A 7401-nucleotide genomic window follows, 5' to 3' on the forward strand; every position below is an offset into this window, starting at 1 on the left:
CAAAGACAACAAGTGGCTCACTCCTCTGCACCGGGCCTTGGCTTCCTGCAGTGAGGTACGTGTAGTGATACTGTCAGCCCTCACACACACTCCTGTGCATATGTGTTTGACTGTTAAGTGTGTTGTGATTTTTAAATGCACTTTAAACAAAGTTGAACATGATTTGTTCGACTTTGGACTGTGGTCCTCTGTAGCTCAGCTGGTAGAGCACGGCGCTTGTAACGCCAAGGTAGTGGGTTCGATCCCCGGGACCACCCATACACAAAAATGTATGCACGCACGACTGTAAGTTGCTTTGGATAAAAGCGTCTGTTAATGGCATATTATTATTATTATTTGAACTGTGTTCCTGTAGGAGGCTGTCCAGGTGTTATTGAAACACTCTGCTGATGTGAACGCCAGGGACAAGAACTGGCAAACGCCGCTCCACATCGCTGCGGCCAATAAGGCAGTCCGCTGTGCCGAGGCCCTGGTCCCTCTCCTCAGCAACGTGAACGTGTCAGACCGGGCCGGGCGCACGGCGCTGCACCATGCAGCCTTCAGTGGACACCAGGAGGTTAGCAATTAGCATGGACATGATTACACACTGTAGTCTACACTTTATACCTGTCCTATCCCCATGTTGAGCTTACTGTGCATCCGATTACTTACAATGGTTGAATGTAGGGCTGTGACGGTAATTGGATAACCGTGACATTGACGGTTTTGGATGAAGAACACCATGAAAATAAAATTACCGTCAAAACCAAAAAGAAGTATGATTTTCTCTCCATAAAATGTTTTATCACCTTTATTTTAATGTAGATATACTTTATCCATAGCGGGAGTGTTAACTATTGATTATATGGTATTGTTTTGCTGACTTAGTTGGAGGAGATATAGACAGTTTAATAGATGGACTATCTTTTGATGCACCGCAATCACCAAATCTGCTCTATGCGCGAATAGGAGAGAATCTTTGAAGGTCAATTCAGGTTAATTGAAGAGGGGGAGGGGGGGGGTTGAGGTGAAAAGTGGGGACCGGGGGTAACTATAGTACCTCTAGATCTATAGCCTACAGGCTGGGGGTGGGTGGGTAGCCTCTGACCTCTGACCTTCACCTCTGACCTTTTTCATTGTTACAGTAGATCAGAGGAGTGAGGTGAAAAAGATGGCTCTCATAGCAAAAAAAAAAACATAACAACCTGTTTGGGCACATTTCAGTTTCACACCTAACGACGATGGAGAACCAGATGACTTGGCCAGCCTGTTTGCAGAATATGCGCAAAACCCATAGGCTACCTACTAAGAATTCCAGCACCACAAACGGGACACCGATAAGTGGCGAGCACTGCCAGACACTGGAACTCGTTATTTAGTCATAGGAATGGTGCCTTTACGAACGGTGGAGAAACCCGCCTTCAAATAAATGCTCTGGAAATTTGACAGACTATACGAGTTACCGGGGAGAAAGTATTTGTCTCAAACAGCGGTCCCTACCTTGTTCAACAAGGTGAAGGGGGAGGTTCAGGCATGTCACGGTTTCGGCCGAGGCGGCTCCTCCTCCTTGTTCGGGCAGGTTTCGCCGGTCGTCGTCTCCGGAGTTCTAGCTGCCACCGCTCGATGTTTCTTGTTTGTTTGGTTTTGTCTGTTAGTCACACCTGTTTTGTGTTAGGTCTCATTTAGCACCCTATTTAGTTTCCTTGTTGTTAGGTTTGTGTTGTGTGTGATTGTTCGTGTCGTGGTTGCGCTATTTTTCCTGAGCTTCCTCCTCGTTTTGTGAGGAGAGATTTACGCACCTGTGTGTGCGCTTGTATTTTACGCCTATGTGCGTCTTTTGCCTCCGGGCTGTTTTGGATTAATTTTCGTGCTCAGTAAAGTCTTGTTGGACTTACCCTCTGCTGCCTGCGCCTGATTCTACACCACACCCATACACAGCACCGTGACAAGGCAGAGCTAAAGGACGTAGATTTGTTTATTTTTGCACTGAATATGGACATGTGGTCAAGTGTAAATATGACTCCTTACATGAACCTAACAGTGCACTATCTGACGAAAGACTGGACACTGAAATCCAACTGTTTGGAAACAACCTACATTCCGGAATTCCTTGACTGGGCCCTTGACGAAAATCTAATGTCCTGTATCGCCACAGACAACAGGGCCAACATTGTGGCTGAAGTGAGGCAACTGAACTGGCCTTGGCTAAATTGCTTTGGCCACAATCTCCATCTCGCTGTCACCATCAATGTGAAGCCAGAGCACAGGCCGTGTTCTAGGCCTATGTAGAACTCTGGTGGGCACTTTTTAGCAGGGCTGGCGATTTAAAAGAGGGACCTAGTAAGGCCCAGACCGAGCTGAACCTCCCAATTCACAACCTCATTCTTGTGAGAAATGAAGTTTTAATAACTAAGCTGTAATAACCATTTATAGGCTATTCAATGTTAAAAGAATAAGCTATGCAAAATTATTGTTCATGAATAATTGTAATTCAGATGCCCGAGCAAATAAACAAACAAAATAGGCTAGTTTCCTTGAATCACTTAATGTTGCATTACCATAGGCCCATTGTTTTATTTAGCCAATCATACTCTAATTAAACCACTGATTATAATGAGTTAATAATGAGAATATAGAACATATTCTGGGAATCCTACATGTTACGTGTGTATACTATACCAGAAAGCATGATCATTAGCTTCTTCTGGATTGTTTTAAATCGCGTAGCCTGTCGGAAGGCAGCGGGTGCAGCGAATAGGCTTCCAAATAGATGACTGTTGAGTTGTGAATGTCAGTGAAAGAGAGGCTCAACCAGGCATATCGCAATTTTTCAAAATACAATGGAGGGAAAACAGTTTGGAAAGCAATTGGCTTATTGCTTCAAAGAGAAGAAGATGAAAATACTAATGTCTTTTTAATGATCAAAATCCTCAACTTAATTGAGGGAACAGTATTATTGGCATCGGCTATATCCCCGGTGAGTGTGCATATTCACTGTCTTTATCACTGGGTCAGTGCCACTTGAAAGTCGTGTTGAAAAAGATTCTGCTAATCTCTCTAGTCATATAAAGTGTAGTAGAATTGCGTGATTTTAAAATAATAAAAGGCCACATTTTTCCAGTGAAAAGAAACCTACTCCACCACCCGCTGCATTGAACAGCCTGTGATTGAGTTATATTATTAGCCTAAATTATGACTATCCAATTTACTAATCACATTAGGAATAGTCAGCTATTTTACATAAGTTCCGAGCTGGTCATGGGTGCACTTCAGCCACGCTCAAGGTCCTAAACGATATTATAACCGCAATTGATAATAGACAGTACTGTGCAGCCGTCTTCATCGACCTGGCCAAGGCTTTCGACTCTGTCAACCACCGCATTCTTATTGGCAGACTAAATAGCCTTGGTTTCTCAAATGACTGCCTCGCCTGGTTCACCAACTACTTCTCAGATAGAGTTCAGTGTGTCAAATCGGAGGGCCTGTTGTCTGGACCTATGGCAGTCTCTATGGGGGTGCCACAGGGTTCAATTCTTGGGCCGACACTTTTCTCCGTGTATATCAATGATGTCGCTCTTGCTGCTGGTGACTCTCAGATCCACCTCTACGCAGACGACACCATTTTGTATACATCTGGCCCTTCATTGGACACTGTGTTAACAAACCTCCAAACGAGCTTCAATGCCATACAACACTCCTTCAGTAGCCTCCAACTGCTCTTAAACACTAGTAAAACTAAATGTATGCTTTTCAATCGAACGCTGCTGGCACCCGCCCACCCGACTAGAATCACCACTCTCGACGGGTATGACCTAGAGTATGTGGACAACTACAAATACCTAGGTGTCTGTTTAGACTGTAAACTCTCCTTCCAGACTCACATAAAGAATCTCCAATCCAAAGTTAAATCTAGAATCGGCTTCCTATTTCGCAAACAAAGCCTCCTTCACTCATGCTGCCAAACATGCCCTCGTAAAACTGACTATCCTACCGATCCTTGACTTCGGCGATGTCATTTACAAAATAGCCTCCAACACTCTACTCAGCAAACTGGATGTAGTCTATCACAGTGCCATCCGTTTTGTCTCCAAAGCCCCATACACTACCCACCACTGTGACCTGTACGCTCTTGTTGGCTGGTCCTCACTACATGTTCGTCGTCAAACCCACTGGCTCCAGGCCATCTATAAATCACTGCTAGGCAAATCCCCGCCTTATCTTAGCTCATTGGTCACCATAGCAGCACCCACCCGTAGTCTGCGCTCCAGCAGGTATATCTCACTGGTCATTCCCAAAGCCAACACCTCCTTTGGCCGCCATTCCTTCCAGTTCTCTGCTGCCAATGACTGGAACGAATTGCAAAAATCTCTGAAGCTGGAGACTCTTATCTCCCTCACTAACTTTAAGCATCAGTTGTCAGAGCACCTTACCGATCACTGCACCTGTACACAGCCCATCTGAAATTAGCCCACCCAACTACCTCATCCCTATATTGTTATTTATTTTGCTCTTTTGCACCCCGGTATCTCTATTTGCACATAATCTCTTGCACATCTAGCATTCCAGTGTTAATACTATTGTAATTATTTTGCACTATAGCCTATTTATTGCCTTACCTCCATAACTTGCTACATTTGCACACACTGTATATATATTTTCTGTTGTATTTTTGACTTTATGTTTTTTTACCCCAAATGTAACTCTGTGTTGTTTTTATCGCACTGCTTTGCTTTATCTTGGCCAGGTCGCAGTTGTAAATGAGAACTTGTTCTCAACTGGCTTACCTGGTTAAATAAAGGTGAACAATTTTTTTTTTTTTAAATAAGTTTGCAAATGTGATGATGCATGGAATGCTTGATATTTTTCATGGAGAAAATTAGCTTCCCCAAACTTGAGAGCAAGACTGGCCTAAACGCGCTAATGTTTTCCTTTGCTAATGTCCGTCCCGCCCCCCTGTCAGCTGTCAGTTTTGTCGATGACCACGTACATAAGACACGCCAATCACCGACACCTGAAGTTCCATGACCATCACAGCCCTAGTTGTATGCTTGAGTTTGTTCAGAGGAGGCTTTTAATAAAATCCGATCTGAGTGTGAAATGCCTTACTGAGGGTAAATGGAAGCTCCTCTTGTGCCCGGCTCAGCCTTATACAGTTTAAGGTACTTTACCGTATCCATTTCAGTAAGGCCAGATTGTCCAAATTCTACCCAAATATTGATGGTACATGTGACAGGTGTAAAAGCTCCTTGGCGGACTTGACCCACATGTTCTGGTCCTGTCCCCGTCTGGCAGATTATTTGTCCACTATTTAAAACCCTTTCTGAAGCATTTGATATAAAGTTGCAGCCTAGTGCAGAAATTGCTATTTTTGGAGTACCAAACAACAACCCTTCTCTGACCAATAGACAGCTAGATGCCATTGCCTTTGCCTCCATGTTAGCCCGCAGAAGGATTTTATTGGATTGGAAATCTATCAATCCTCCCTTAGCCTCTCTTTGGCTCAAAGATCTGAAGCTGTTCCTAAAATGAGAAAAAATGAAGTTACCATTCGAGGGTCAACCAACTCATTTTATTCCTCCTGGGACCCGATGATATCCTATTTTGAACAGCTCCAAACACTTCCTCCAGATTAGTACTCTTGGCCCCACCTTGAGATTACTGCTATATAGGCCTATAAAATCACTTAATCACCTGAAATTGTTAGGCTATTACATTTTTGCTTGAAGTAACGTTGTTGTATACTTTTGTTTTGTTTTCTGACATGTAACTCAATTACTTTCCCTTTCTTTTTAAATGTGTTTGGAGGCATTCTGGGGGGAGGGGGAGGTCAAAGGGGGACTAAAAGGGGAGAAATGTACCATGTCTTTACATGTTATCTTTCATTCATTGTGAATACAAAATATATAATTTTAAAGGGAAGGCTTTGAAGCCAGATTTAGCGGATTTTGCTGTTTAGTTTTCCTCAACCTGTGTTTTGTTTCTCTCTCCTCTCCCTGTTAGATGGTGAGGCTGCTTCTCTCCAGAGGAGCCAACATTAATGCCTTTGACAAGAAGGATCGCCGAGCAATCCACTGGGCTGCTTACATGGGTGATGAGTTTACCACATAATTTACATTCTGACTAAGTCCTTTATACCAATGAATGAATGAATGAATGGACTGTGTGTTAGTCTCACAGCTCAGCTGTATGAGCCACATCTAGTGTGTTATTATGTCAGAATCATGTACTAAGTAGGTTGATTAGATGTTTTCAGTTGTACTAACATGATGTAGGTGTTGCTTATGGTGATGTGTACCACTGTAAACTAATCTATCTCTCCCTCTCTCTGCCTATCTCTCTGTGTTTGTATCTCTGTTTCTCTCTTAACCCCCTTACTATCTCTCTCCCCTCTCTCTCCCCTCTCTCTCTCTCTCTCTCTCTCTCTCTCTCTCTCTCTCTCTCTCTCTCTCTCTCTCTCTCTCTCTCTCTCTCTCTCTCTCTCTCTTTATCCCTCCCCCTCTCTCTCTACCATAGGGCACATTGAGGTGGTGAAACTGCTGGCCTCTCATGGATCAGAGGTGTCCTGTAAAAACAAGAAGGCCTACACCCCTCTCCACTCTGCAGCCTCCAGTGGAATGATCAGTGTGGTCAAGTACCTCCTGGACCTTGGTGTGGATGTGAGTCAACACGCATTCAAATGTGTAGGGGGTTTTCATAATAGTAATGAAGAGAGAGAGGTTAGAGCCAGTGATTTGGACCAGGGGGTTTTCATAACCAAGTAATGAAGAGAGAGAGGTTGGACCAGGGGGTTTTCATAACCAAGTAATGAAGAGAGAGAGGTTGGACCAGGGGGTTTTCAGAACCAAGTAATGAAGAGAGAGAGGTTGGACCAGGGGGTTTTCATAACCAGGTAATGAAGAGAGAGAGGTTGGACCAGGGGGTTTTCATAACCAAGTAATGAAGAGAGAGAGGTTGGACCAGGGGGTTTTCATAACCAAGTAATGAAGAGAGAGAGGTTGGACCAGGGGGTTTTCAGAACCAAGTAATGAAGAGAGAGAGGTTGGACCAGGGGGTTTTCAGAACCAAGTAATGAAGAGAGAGAGGTTGGACCAGGGGGTTTTCATAACCAAGTAATGAAGAGAGAGAGGTTGGACCAGGGGGTTTTCAGAACCAAGTAATGAAGAGAGAGATGTTGGACCAGGGGGTTTTCAGAACCAAGTGACCTGATCAGGAATGTATTGTTTTGTTCCCCCCCCCCCCTCTCTCTCTCTCTCCACTCTTTTCCCTCCCTTGCTCCCTCCAGATAAATTAGCCCAATGGGTACGGTAACACCCCCCTCCACGTGGCATGCTACAACGGGCATGATGTGGTGGTGAATGAGCTGATCGAGTGTGGCGCCAACGTGAACCAGGTGTACGAGAAGGGTTTCGCCCCACTCCACTT

Source organism: Coregonus lavaretus (genome assembly GCF_964263955.1).
Source record: "Coregonus lavaretus genome assembly, chromosome: 4".
Classification (NCBI taxonomy): Eukaryota; Metazoa; Chordata; class Actinopteri; order Salmoniformes; family Salmonidae; genus Coregonus; species Coregonus lavaretus.